At 40.9% G+C, this 15,592-nt stretch overlaps 1 protein-coding gene across 2 annotated transcripts in view; it reads right to left on the bottom strand.

Moving 5' to 3' along the window:
• Nucleotides 1-15,592, bottom strand: part of Rab23 (RAS oncogene family member Rab23) — a 189,340-nt gene that overhangs the window by 67,446 nt on the left and 106,302 nt on the right. The gene's annotated exons all lie outside the window — the stretch shown is intronic.

Below are 15,592 nucleotides of genomic sequence, written 5' to 3'. Positions count from 1 at the left end.
GTGACACTCCACCACGTCCTCCTCAACCACGTCCGGGAGGAAAGCCACCAGAGCCCATCATTAGGCCGCTTGAAAACAATGCAACCACGACCCCTGACACCTTGCTTCGAACACAACCCTCGGAAGTCGACTGGTGTTCTTGCCACGATAACGACCACAGTGACATCTTCCCGCAGTTGATTTTATCGTCAGTACCGTAAATTATATACTGTCAATAAAAGAATGTTATAATCATCCAATCACTCAACCATGGGCAGTCGCTAGTGCAGTTTCCAGCAACAACAACCACACTACAGTTGATTTTAGAGCCATGTGCTTAAACGGCAAGTTGGTGACCTTTCAAAACGTAGGGAATGATACGAGACGAAAATATTAGCTATTCTGGAAAAACACACATTCATCCAGTCCAGGCTCTCTCATAAGGTAGCGTTCACTTCCACTTTGTTCGTTGGATTTCGCGATTCCTATACATTTCGGAGCGACTAAGCATATGGCTGTCACGAAATATGATACAATACGACTTTTTGTTTCTGTCAGTCATCCAGTCAACCACAGCACCCTTATCACTAGCATCCGAATATACTCGTAACCCTGCCCTAAGTGGGTCGTCAGAAACACATCGACCCTGCAAATCACGTTTAGCATTTGATTGCTAGGGTATTTCTCGCCCGAAGAAAATCGTCCGGGGTTTGCCTAAAAAAGAGAGAGAGAGACAGAGAGAGAGAGAGAGAGAGAGACAGAGAGAGAGAGAGAGAGAGAGAGAGAGAGAGAGAGAGAGAGAGAGAACTCTGAAGTATTAATAGCAGATCAAGGGTTTTTTGTGACTGCTTATGAAGTATGTAGCTGAAGGACTTATCTCAGGTGAACAAACTCTTCTGGTGTCAAGGTGCACCAACCGCAGAGAAATTAAAGTATGAATCAGTCAGGCAATGGTATTACACAACAGTGAGTAACTAGGCCTCCACCACCTCCCGACATTACCACATCCCCACCACCTCACCACAAGTGCACCACACCACCACCACCACCAGAGCATCTCCACACCGCACCTACACCTCCTTATCTCACGACCACATCAGACCATCTACTCTTTACTTTACCATCACTCCACTCCGCATCACCATCATCACCACCACCACCACCACCACCACCACCTCACCTCAGCACCACACCACACAACCACATACACTGCACAAACTACACAACTACAAGTACTTACACCTCACAGCCATACCACATCAGGACACACCACACTACACCAACACTTATAACACGACACCAACTACACCTGCTCCTGCCAGTCACAACCACAGACACGCGTAAAGCAATAGACATGCATCAGTGGACTCCTCCACCCCCACCTCTCCCCCCAAAATGAAGGAAAATGGAAAGACAAAGAAATCATTCGTTTACAATTCTCAAATGCATACATCATAAAGCTACCACCAAAAACAAAAAGCTGCCACAACATAATAACAGTGCGAGATAATGTTTAAGAAGTAATAAGCCCTCATCTCCACGTCGCCATCACGCCAGTTAATGAAGCCTATTGTTCTAGTTCTTCACAAGGTTATCATTCCACTCTATCTCATCAGGCGGGGAGGGGGGAAGGGAAGACGGAAATGCGGGAGAGGTCTGGGTCTATTCACACTAAGGAAGGAATGTCAACAGGGACGTATTCTAGGCGGCGTGGGAGACTTTCAAGTCGATTCATTATGCATAGTACACACTGATTTCCTCTGATATTGTATTAAATATAGTTATAGTCCGTACAGACTCAGTAAAGTACAAGAGAATAAACAGGTGCAACATGCAAGATATATCGTTAAGGATAGGTGTTACAAAAAATTCCTGCGTTATCTAGAATACTGTCCATAATGTGACGTAAACTGTCCCACCATGTAGCTAGGGTAAAAACTGGAAGATGGAAACCCTGCTTCACTTTACCACTTTTGGGGCAATCCAGTTCTCGCTGCCAGATTTAATGCAGATGGCAGTAAGATAAGGAATGCCACCATCAGAACCCAGTAAAAAATTGGGTGCTCCTCAAACTTTCGTTCCAGCTTACACGGTTGGCTATGAGTTGTATTCTAAGAGGCTTTGGAGTTTCATAGCATCTCCTCTCTAGCATTTTATTCTCCATATGACACCTCAATATCCTTTTGTATGTTGGTGATGCAAACTATGTCCATATCTATCTATCTATCTATCTATCTATCTTTATCTATGTACAGTGTATAAATATATATATATATATATATATATATATATATATATATATATATATTGTGTGTGTGTGTGTGTGTGTGTTGTGTGTGTGTGTGTGTGTGTGTGTGTGTGTGTAACATACAAAAGTAGTTTAAAGTGTAATAAGCAGAATACATCACTTAGGGAAGAAATGCAACGATGTCTGCCACGGCACCTTCAATATGGTCTCCAGTGTGAGCTGGTCCTTAGTTTGTGAAGGTCTGGACTCTGATTCACGAACTGGTAGATTGCTTCTCTATCTAAATACGTGTCTGTTCTAGATTGCTCCTCTATCTAAATACGTGTCTGTTCTATCATCCAATCACTTTCTTTTCCCATCACGAGTGTAGTGTCTCGGGGCTAGCCCACTCAGTCACGACTTGTAAAGAATGACCAACCAGCCTCGCTCTCTCCTGAATGACAATATGTGAGGATGTAAACCTTTACAGGCCTCAACCTCTTATGGCATCTTAACCCACTACACCATCAGGAGTTATTAAGTTGTATGTTCACCCTCAGCCACAGCAGATAGTTTCCTTGGACACAGAAAACCACTTGGTGTGTCGCCCAGTGTACAGTCGCTCGAAGGAAACATTACACTTCGTGAGTGGATGGTGGATACCCCCACCAACCCTATCGTAGTTAAAATTTGTTTTTTCAGGAAGGATTTGTACAGTGCTGACTCCTACCATGTCCTTGGTTCGTCCTCTATATCCACATAATAGTTGCATAAGAAAGATTGCTCTACTTTAGTTTGCGTAAATAGTTTACCCAAGGCAGATACCCTCGTAATACAGCAATATTCTTCCTATTATTTACATTTAGTATGTATTCCTATGTGAACTTATATCTGACACTCACTTCCTCCTGCCTCTCTTTCCCATCACATCAACCCAGTCCACTGTCCCCGTCTCTTTGTTCCTTCTCCCTAAACCTCAGAAGCCCTTACACATCAACTCAACAACCGAGTACCCCTACTCAACCAATGGCATCTCTTCCGCTCCACCCCATCACCCCACAGCTCTTCCTTCCACCCACCACCCACCGGCGCCCCTCCCTCCCCCCACCACTCCGTTAATCACACAGTGGCTTGGCTGGCTGGAGTCCGTTACCTGGGAGACGTATGCTTCGGTTCGATGGTGCATGACACATTTCACCATCCTGTATAAACCCACACTGATCATGGGTCGTTCGTCCACCTAAACTTGGCGAATATTTTTGTCATTTGGCAGCTTAATTTCCAGTAGCTCAGTGGCGGAATAATACATCGTGTCCACAGCACTTCTTCGTGACAGTGCTATCTTATTCTTTTGTTAAATTCAGCATTCAGTATGGAAAGGTGACAATTCGGGGCCAAGCTATAGTTGACAGAGTACGGGAAAAACGATGACCAACCACACGCCTAACGTCCACGGGTAGGGAAAATTATAGTTACACCCAACGACCCCCATAGCGGTCACGTGTAATAAAAATAATGACCAGTGACAGCCACATCATTCATGATGAGGATATTTATAACCAATAACACTCATGGCGTCATAAAAACGATGACTAGCAACAGCCAGATCGTTCATGAGCTGGAACAATGACCACACAGTCCAGTCCAGCAGTGTGATGTATTATTGCCTTTGTATTGGCTCCCACCTTAACCCTGTCAATCCGTAATGTATTTATTATATTCTTGCTCTCTCCAGACAATTTTATTCACTTCACAAAAGACTTCTTGAACTGGAGGGGTAAAAAAAAAAAGAAAAGAAAAAAAAACGCTTTCATTAAACCACTCCACAAATAGAGGTCCTTCCAGACGAATAAAACTGCAGGTAATTCAATCATACCATTTTAAAGCAATGCAGTTATTCAAATTCATCAAGTCTTTCTTTTCGTATTTCGTTGATTGTGGTGTTACTGAAAGATAAAAATGAGGAATAACAACGTCTGCCGTTTATTTTGTATTAATTTAGTTAGGATAATTTACGTTACTGAAGACTGGTTGGGTTACATCTGGGTGTTCTCTACTGAGTTCGGACAAGGCCTGACATTGGTACATATAATTTTACCTTAAATTACGTTGGATTGTTAGGTTCGGGTAATTATCTTTTACAGGACCATTTGAATTTATTGTGCTGAATGCTACGGTTTGGCATATTTACTGAAATGTCTCTTCAGTCCCAGATGAGTAGCCGTGTTTTTTTTTTTTTTAACACCCAAAGTTCGAAAGCTTATGCCTGCTTTCGAAGAAGAAAAAAAAAATCTTTCTTGTGCCCACCAGTAACAACAAATCCACATAAATACAATAAAAAACAAATGTATTTGAGTGAAACATTAGAAAAATGAAAAAAAAAGTCATATATTATGTATACCAAACTATCTGGTGGTAACTTGAATAAAGAAAAAACAAAATATCAGACAGAGGATAATTCTTTATATTCTTCCTACTAACGCTGTGTTCAGTTGACTTTAATTTTTCATCCATTCCACAGTTTCTTTGTCAACTCTCTTATTTTCAGTACCCTCTTCCGCATGCTTCTGCAAAAAAAAAAAACTATGTTCGCTAATAGTTTTTCAGTCTCTTCTTCGCCTGACTGAGAGAAAAAAAATGTAATTACTACGCATGTACACTTTATTATCATAGTAAAAATGGCAAATGGACAACATGTAACCACCTCATTTCGTAAAGCCTCTCCAATGCTGAATAAAATCGTCTGGAAATAACAAGAATAAGATCTCGATGAATGGGTTAAGAAATCAGCAAGACATATCAATCCACTTCGCCACTTTCATTCACGCACATGTCATTTCACTCAGCAACGCATGTCACTTCATTCCGAAACACATTTCACTTCACTTAGAAACACATGCCAGTTCACCCAAAAACACATGTCACTTCACTCAGAAACACATGACACTTCACTCACAAACACTGCACTTTACTCACAGACACACGTCACTTCACACACAAACACATGTCACTTCACTCACAAACACATGTCACGTCACTCACAAACACATGTCAATCATCCCAAAACGCGTCAGTTCACTCAAACACCCGTCAGTTCCCCGTGAAACACACATCAGTTCACCGAGAAGGACATGTCAAGTCGCCTAGAAACACATCTCAGTTCACAAAGAAATCACCCCACAACACGTCTCTTCACCCAGTAACACATTTTAATTCACCCCAAACACGTCACTTCACCCAGATACACATTTTAATTCACCCCAAAACACGTCACTTCACCCAGATACACATTTTTAATTCACCCCAAACACGTCACTTCACCCAGACACACATGTTACCCCATAAACTCATGTCAGTTCGCACCAAAACATGTCAGTTCAATTAGAAATATAAGCAAATTCATTCAGAAACATATCAGGTCACCCACACACACGTCACTTCACCCAAACACACGTCAGTTCACACACATACACGTCAGTCCAACCAAAGACACATGACAACTCACCCAGAAACAAATCCCGCTATAGTACCAACTCTTCTTTACGTGTGCCATTCCTCCTTCGCAGACGCAGTGATATATTCAAAGGCAAACATTTCTACAGCAAACACTTGACTTTTCATCTGTCGCGAGTGCCGAATAAACACACACACACACACACACACACACACACACACACACACACACACACACACACACACACAGAGTTTCTATGTGCTCTTCACTTTCCCACTACAAGCAGAAAGAGACCACAAGGGCACGCGCTGCACCAGAGAAATGCACACACGTTCTATATTGTCTGGTGTGATGATCGGTGGTTGTGTTTGTAGCAAAGGGAAAATTGTATGTGTGTGTGTGTGTGTGTGTGTGTGTGTGTGTGTGTGTGTGTGTGTGTGTGTGTGTGTGTGTGTGTAAAGTATATATATAACCAAGCGCGTTCGTTCACTGTATACCTGCGTCATGCCGGCATAAACGCAGAAAAAATATAAGAAAGAGGAAAAACATGACTCGCAAATGTCTGTGGTTTTACTGCATTAACTACTTAGCAACAAAGAAGTCCACTGCTAAATTCAATACGCTTTAAGAGTTGTTACATCCATTCTCTTAGGACATAATAACCACATACAGACCGTGTCAAAATAATCAATGCCTATCAAGACAAACAGATCAAAACAGGTCAATTTTTGTCCAGTAATCATAGTTCAGGGACATATAGGTTTAATCAGGCCCATTTAAGCTACTTATTTTTCATTCAGGTCAGTCACATCCAATGCAACACATATTCTCGTTAACTTATATGGCTTTTTAACGCCTATTTCTTAGTCTTTCAACATGAATATTACTTCTCAGCATTCGTTTGTATGTTAATTGTTTAATTTTAATGCTGACATAGTTTGTATACATAACCAACAATAATAACGTACCATATGAAGAAATAAACCTTAAGGATGAGATGGAAGCCACCCTCCTTAACCGATGAAAATAAGGCTCAACTTCAGGCCGATTTATTTTAAGGCCATTCAGGATCAATTCCAGGCAGGGCCATCACATCCAACTAGGCTCCGTTAGGTTACTTCAGGGCAGTTGAGGGCTTTTCTGATCTACTAAAGACCCAGTTAGGCTCACTCAGGTCATTTAGGTCCTTAAAAGCCATGCAGGCTCAGTTAGATGAGTTCAGGGTTATTCAGGTCTAATTAGGTCAGTTTAAGTCTTGCACATCACATAAATTCAGATCCAGTCATATTCACTCAGGTCAGGTCATTCTAGGTAACTTCAGCCATTTTCAGTCCCACGAATATCAACTCAGGACTACTTAAATCAAATCAGATCCATTCAGGTCACTTGGGTTCATGAGTTCGAATCGGTTCAGTATATGCAGATTCAGTTCATGTCTATAACAACCCGTACCAAACATCAACACTAACGGGCCAGGTTGCTGAGATAATAGTTCGGGTCTTTCAGGATCGTCGACGTCCCTTTAAGAAACAAATCGATTCAGGCAATGCAGGTAGTTTCAAGTTATGCCTATGTGGAGTGTGCAGAAATTAACGGCCGCAATGGTCTTCATCAGTCAGTCTTCTTTTAAATGCAATGTGCTCAGGCATCTTCAGATCAACAAAACCTATATCTGGCGTTTTTTTTTTTTTTTTTGGTTAATTTTATCTTAATTTATTTTTCTTAGGCCCAGATTCATTTGGAGAGAACACGCTTTGCAGGCTCTAAGATCTGGGTTCTATCCTTTCTGTATACAAAAAGCAGGGTAGGAAGGCGAGTAAACCGTTCAAAGATGGATGTTGTATAGGGGTCAGCACTGGTAGCTGATACGTGTAACTCACAGAATTTCATAGAAGTTCAATATGGATAGGGTAGAAAATGGATTGTATGTGTGAAGACGAATGAGTGAGACAGACTGGGATGGGTGTAGGTCGTGGGGAAGGCTGGGTGTAGTATACCTTGTGAAGAGGAGAGTTGTAGATTGGTAAGTACGGGCAAGGTAATAGCTTAATTCAAGTTTTTCGTCAAAGAGAACATGAATAATAACAACAGCGACGGTAAGGATGTGCTAGTTCTCATTTGCCTGTTGCCTTACGACGCGCGTTCACCCATGTGTAGAATACAGCTCTAGTGTGTATGGGGAGGCGAGAAGGAGGGAAAAGATGCCCACAACACATACCTCTTCTGAGACATGCCTCTTCTAAAGGCTGTGGTGTCAAAGGCTGATTTTCACATCAGCTCCCTTCCTCTCAACGACTCCCTTTAGCCTCTCTCTTTTGCTGCATCATTCTTTACCATCACTATAGCCTAGGACTGTTCTTTCTAACTCTATACCTTTTTCTCTTAAGGCAAGCATGCAGCACCCAACAAGCCACACACTTTTATCTTTTCTCTGTCCAACTCCAGTACATGTTAACTGGTACTCTCAATGCATTCAGTCTTTCAAACAAATGTGTCCTGGCATCACGATCTGAAAGGACACTGTCTCGGTTCTTTTATGTTTGACTTTCTTTGTAAGGGACAGTTTTGTATATCAAAAAACTTTTTAAATATACTGTTGCTGATGCCGCCGTTGGATTCCTGACTCATTTGGACGTGAACCTCCTAAACAGAAATAGTAGCCGCCAAGGTCCAGTAATGTAGAGCATACTCTATCGACTGACGGGTTGAGAGTTTGATCCCACCAACGGACACTGGTTGACACCAAGATCATTCTTGATGGTCCTGATTCTTGATCCAGTCGCAAAATGCTACATACTTCAACAAAAATCTTCTAAATATGAGCAACACCATAAGAGGGGAGTGCATGGCATAAAACATCATCATCTATTAGACTGCTGTAATCCGGCCACGTCAGTCAGACAATGCCGGAGATCTTTTGTTGATGCCGTGAAGAAGGATCGTCTGTGTTATCAGAGTGACGTGCATGAAATGAGTGTGTTGTGATGTAAGGGGCGACATTTTAGATAATGGCACAACGGATTGCTTTTTTCCTTCTCTGGGGTCGGGAATGAGTAGGACAGAGGTGTCACATACCAGGTGTGTCTGAGAAACAAATGCAGTAACATCACCATTCCCCACCTGTGACACAGATAATGGAATGGAGAGTTCCTTGTTTTTTATTTATGTCTCAAAAGATACGGCATCAATAAGTGAAGCATAGGATATCCTCAACCTCCACATGGAAGACACAAAATACAGTTTGAACGATCCTCATGACAACAAAGACGACGACGACGACGACAACGACGACGACCACAACGACGATGAGGATGAGGATGGAGATGTTTATTTGCTAGTGCTAGTGGTGAGGATCTACATGCAGATTATGAATTTCAAGGAAATGCATGAGAATATACAAACCTGAATGATGTTCGATGGCAATGTAGCTGGAATCAGACTGATTTCTTTTTTAAGTTATCTTTCATGCCGTTTTTAGACTGCCTTTATTCACAGCAGAATCGAATTAATTACAGATCCAAAGTACCCATGAGAAAAAACTCTACGTTCATAAATGTATGTAAAGAATTTTTTTCTCTCTCTCAGTGTTTGAGAGTAAGTGACTGTACACATGAACTCTGCCAGGGCTTCCGTTCGCTCACATGACTCTCACTATATATTACACAGGCCCAAATGTGCAACAAATGACACAGTAACATTCACATGTCACAACTTGGGCACTACTGCCCACCGCTCAAGCTAAACTGACTGAATACTGTTTCGAATACGCCTGGTGTGATGCTGTTTCTGAAGGTGTTATTGTGACATGTCAGGGAGTCTTGTGGCACTCCGGCAAGACTGTTTTAACGAAACTCAGGCTCCTATGACTCACTCTCAATTAAGTAAAATCGTCTGGCGATAGTTAGGATAGAGTACTAGAGTTGCCCCGACCATGAAAGAGTTAACCCATTCCCCACACTAATTTTCCTGTCGATACCATCAAGTGAACGAGGCCGCTTGAGGCGAACACCACCACTATTAGATCGTCAGCAATTTATGGGGCAATGGCAAGCAGCACAACGCAACACAATAACCCATCCATATACCTTGCAATCGGCGACGGAAGCGGTGAGCAGCGTGAAGCCGTATTAACCCCTTCAGTCCCATAACGCACGTTTGATTCTGTTATTTATATTTTCCGGACGAATTTATATAACGCGGTAAAATATCTGGCAATGAAAGGGTTAATGAGGTCTATAATCTAACCCCTCCAGTTTAAAAAGTCTCTCCCAAGCTGAATAAACTCATCTGAAAATTGCAAGAAAAATGCGTCCACGGGTTGAAGGGATTAAGACCGCCTGCCGATCCGCAAACACAATACCGCCATTATGGAACAACAAACACGTCGTGGTGCAGAATTCAATGCTCCTTGAAATATTGGCCAATGGGTGATACAGGTACAACAAACAATAAGAGACAGGGAAAGAACAAAAGCACACACGAGGATGAGACAGGAGAAAGGAGCTGATGAAAGAATTTAGTTGAAACAGGAGAAAGACGCTGATGAAAGAATTTAGAGAACAAAGAACCATTACAAAATATATAGAGAACAAGGGTAAAAATTCGCGATGGAGGCAAAAACACAGAAATAGGAACAAAAATACACCATATAATGAGGCGCAAAAAGAGCAGACACACATGAACATTGAGAAGGAACAGAGATCCATAAGAGAAACTGCACAGATTATAATAAAAAAAGAATTAAAATTTGTTATACAGACAGATCAAATCACAACAGAAAACAAACAGCAGAAAATAAGAAATAAAATATACACGACGAAGTAAATGAGGAAGGAACAGAGATGTAACGGGGTGGTTACAGAAAAAGAATATAAAACTATATTTAAAGAGGCAGAGACAGAGGAAAATAAAACTAAATACAAGAAACGGTAAGGAAAACACAAACATAATATCCAAAACAATGGGCTAGATAGATAGACAGATAAACAGATAAATAGATAGATAAAGATTTATAATTATATTTAAAGATTTATGTTTTTATACATTTATCTTTACATTTATAGGTTTAAATTTTTATATAAAAGATTCTACCATTATACAAGTATTAACTTTGGCTGCGGCATTTCTGTGTGTGTGTGTGTGTGTGTGTGCGTGTGTGTGTGTATATATATATATTAATTATTGATCTCTTACTTTTCAGAAAACAATTGGAACAGGAAAAGGATGGAATACTGGGGCAAGCACAGAAATCCACTCACTTGATATAGTAATTAATGCCGTTAAGCACCACTACACTGAGTGGTGTGCCAAATGGGTTATTGTCAATCAGGAAATCATTTAATACGTTGGATGGTAATCATATAGCCAGCAAATGGACGCCTGTTGGTCTAGTGGTCTAAGGTTCTCTGAGTGGATGTGACTCGTAAAGGACCATAAGGGTAGCTCGTGAGGTGGCTGGGTTTATTGTTCACATAATGCCACTCAGAAACAAAAGACTGGTCACGTTCGCCTTAAAAGTCTATCCTGAATATCCTATCCCAGGGCCCCAAGGATCCGGTTAGGCAATAAAAGATGAAGCAATATAAAAACAGTAAACAAAATATACTCCTCAACTGCCATAACTACACAACAGCTGTCCTTAAACCGCACTCTGGCTTAGATGGACCAGCCCTGTGTCCTTATATAATTACCCGCCTTATATGAAGCGTAGGCTGTGTTTTTTAGAGTGTTCGGTAATTACACCAGGCAAATTACTAATCATCCGCCTAGCACGACCTTCAGACGTACAGGCTGGGAGAATAAACTTTAACAGCTAAAGTTCCCAGTGCCCTATGCCCCACCTACCAACGCAACAGCATCAATAACCAGAAATTCGTTACAGCATAAACAGTAATAGTAAAAGTAGAATTAAACTGACCTAGGAACGAAACATTAATAACAACACACAGAAATTCACTAAAGAATTAATACTAAGAGCAAATGTAGAAAATAACTAAGATAACAACTAACGCCGTACCGGAATGCCAGGGCGGATAGGAATAATCTATGTATAATTTGGGTTGGACGTGGGCATGTTTCACCCTAATTTTAGAATGTCACTTGCAGGACATGGGAGGAGCCATTTTAAGGTGACGATATTAAAACAAGCAAATACAGACAGCTGTAGTAAGAGCAGTAACGATGACGATGTAAAGAACAGCGTTATACTGACAGAAGAAGCCGTTATATTCAACATAACATTGTTATTTTAACGTGACGTGATATTTAAAAAGTATTTGACAATAGGACGTGATACAGAAATAATACTGGAGCGTTATTACAACCACAGAAATGACCATAAAGTTAGGAAAACTCAGAACGAAAGTTAGAATGCTGACAAAGAGGGTGGTAAGTGCTGACAAATGAGTACTTATGTCAAGATGCTACAGTATAATACTGATAGAGTTACTGCTTGCTTTTGGTATAAGTGAATAGACAAAATCTGATTATATACAGAGGCGTGATATTACAACATAAAATTGGCGGAAAAAGATATATATTTTGATTCCAGAAAAGGGGATTGAAAACAAAAAAAAATGTTATGCGATGGAGAAAATGCCCTCTGCACAAAATTACTGTCTTCAGAGAATATTGGCAGCAGGATTGGTATACCTGATAAAATGGAAAAAACTAAATGAAATGGATGAACAATGACAAAACCAACACTGGGTACATAATACACTTCTTCCTTTAGTTATTCTAGATTTACTGAGGTACTGATAAACATCACCTCCTTGCCATAGTTTTTTCTCTACCTATTACCTTTCCTTCCATAAAATTTTCCTGCATCATCGAAGTCTCATTTGGTCTCCAGTTTCAGTTATTTTTCCTGTGCTCCTCCAGCCGCCATGCCACCTTACTATATATGTGAGGTCATTATTGAGTCAAATGCAAAAATGTAATGGTTAGAAAGAGGCGCTACATAACCTAAGCTGACATGATTACGGTCAAACATCTGTCCTAGTCGCTTCCTTCATCGATATAGGTTTCTACTCTCCTTTCTCATCTATAACCTTGTTCAAACACACCTGCCCTTACATTACCCAGTATCCACTACTTATTATTTTTCACCTCTCTCTCTGTATTTTCCCTTATCCACACTCGCCTTTATGCAAGCCTTCATCCTTCACACCGTTTTCTCCGTCCTCCCTTCACTTCCCAATACCCAACACCTACCCTGGCCTTGGAATCATCAGTGTTGCATTGTACAGGGACTTCTCCACCTTGTTGTGTTAGGCCTTGGAGGATGGAAAGTCACTCCTAAATATGAAATACAAACCATGATTTCCAACCACCTAAGAGGGTTCAAGTAGGACGTTATAAAAACACTTACTCCGATGACGTATCTTTCATTTCTGTTCTTGCTACCTTCAGATGATTTTGTTCGGATTAGGAGAGACTTTCTGAACTGGAGGGGTAAAATACAGCTTCCATTTACCCCTTCACTGCAAAAAAAACTTCCTAAATTCAGTAAAGATCACTTGGAACAGCGAGAATGAATAAAAATATGTCACTGTAATCAAGGGGTCTGCGCACATAGAACGGGAGGCCATGACTGAGCTGGGGTTATCATGTATGTACTTAAAAAATTCCTCATGTCCACATATTGTTAACTATATTCTTGCTATGTAAAGACGATTTTATTCTTGATACTATAACGTTTTCTACCTGAAGGGGGTTAGATGTAGCTTTCATTAACCTTTAAATACTCGCGTTCTTTCCTCAGTTGAATGAAATCGTCTGGCAGAAGCAAAGAATAAAATGTGCAGAGACGTAACCCGGAGTCCAGGAGTTAAAGACCCCTGCCTCTTTGTAACATCCCCCTCGCCTGAATATCGAGAGACGGTGGGACGATGCAAAGCCTAAATAATATTCCTTTGCCATAGACAAGTGCCAGCTTATGAATACAGTATTTAGGCTTGCTGGTTGACCTCTTCACACTCATGATGTCTTTTATTATACTTCATGTATTTATTTATGTATATCTACCCATCTATCTATCTATCTATCTGTATGTAAGTATGTGTATCTGTGTATCTATTATCTATCTATCTGTATGTATGTGTATCTACTATCTATCTATCTATCTATCTGTCTGTCTATCTATCTATTTCTGTAACGGTGCATTCAGACGATTCTCTATTCAATTTAGAGGAGAAATTTCAAACATCAAGATATTAGATATAGCTCTGATTAACCCTTTCACTTCGCAAATCCTTTCTGTGTTTATTAATGTCGTCTAGAGATGACAAAAATAAAATGTGAAACGCGTCCTCGTGCTGAAAGTTGAAGATTGAAGCGTAGTCAAGGATCCACTTTTTCATCTTTCCATCGCCATCTCTCCTTCTGTTTCATCTTCCTTCTATTTCACACTAATCCACAGTTTTCATCCACCCGTCATCGTCTTTCTTTGTATCTTCTCTTCCTCCTCCTTTTCCATATTGTGTCTCTTCGTATTTCCTTCCGGACTTTTTATCCTCCTAAGGGTTTTCTCGTGTGTGTGTGTGTGTGTGTGTGTGTGTGTGTGTGTGTGTGTGTGTGTGTGTGTGTGTGTGTGTGTGTGTGTGTGTGTGTGTGTGTGTGTGTGTGTGTGTGTGTGTCAGAGAGAGAGAGAGAGAGAGAGAGTCTGTTTATGAATATTCACCTGTGACTAATTACCCAGACCCGCCCGTGTTACCGCCCTCATGAAAATAACCTGACATACGCTTTTATTTTTCCTTTTATTTTTTTAGATGCTTTCCAAGACGCCAAGTCAGTGAGAGCAACGCGTGCTTATCTTGTTCTTGCTACTGTCATTGGCGAACACTTAAACCTCAAACCAATAATCTTACAGCGTATATTTTCACAAGGTATACTGTCATGATTCCTCTCACCCCATCCCCACTTCCACTTCATTCCACCCATTTCTTTGTCATCCATGCCCATTTCTTTTAACCCTCCCCACCTCCCGACACTTTCATTTTTGGAGGGTATTTCGGCATAATCTTTCATTGTACTACAACCACCAGTCCCACAACACGAATTTTCACAGGATATACCAGGCCTTCCTGTCCCAGCCCCAGCGCTTCCAAAATTCCATCCCATCCCATCCATTCCTTTGTTCGCCATGCTCACTTTTCCTCCCCCCCCCCCCGCCACCTCTGACGGCTTCATAGCATCACGCAAGTCACGCAGTCAACAAAATAGCTTGTTTTTATCCCTAAATTACAAGATGTTTCTCTTTAACTCTTTGATGACAGAAACCTTAACTATTTTATACTTGTCACCACCAGACTATCTTTTTCTTTTTCCCACCTCCGGAGTAGTAGGTCGCTGTCTATGGTTTACAGCAATATCCTCCATTGTTCGTGGTTCTCATTCGAGGTGAAGTTTTTACACACTAGTCTACCAATCAAAGAGTTCTTTCTTGCCGCATACGAAGCGAAAGAGCACGGGACTTGGCCACTGCCATACATTCAAGGAGAAAATGGCCAGTCACTCTCTCCTGAGTAGTAGTATGGAAGTATTAAAAAATCCACCTATCCCTTAAATGTAAACCCTTACCATATCCAGCTGGAGCGCCTCAACCCCCTCGACCACTGGGCATTCATTTGGTTATTGCCACTCAGTGCAGTTAACAGCTTTCTGGACTAGAAGAAACTTCAGCGCAGTCACCTGAAGAGTGTACTACTTCCAGTGAGAGGATGGTGGGCAATCATATATATATATATATTTTTTCTATTCAAAAACTACCTAGGTTAAAAAAAATCGATGGCAAATAAGAGGAAGTCCTAGCGGTCCTTCAACATCTAACCCAATGTAAACTAACATCTCGAATACATACATGGCTGAACTTCTGTCTCCCAAAAAACGAGAATGCATATTCAATCTTAATTAAAAACTTTCCAGTAAAA

The sequence above is a fragment of the Coenobita brevimanus genome, chromosome 80 (assembly GCF_032717465.1).
Source record: "Coenobita brevimanus isolate Jiangsu-jjx chromosome 80, ASM3271746v2, whole genome shotgun sequence".
Taxonomy (NCBI): domain Eukaryota; kingdom Metazoa; phylum Arthropoda; class Malacostraca; order Decapoda; family Coenobitidae; genus Coenobita; species Coenobita brevimanus.
Note: the sequence above shows the minus strand (reverse complement) of the source record. Positions and strands in the feature narration are given on the sequence as shown.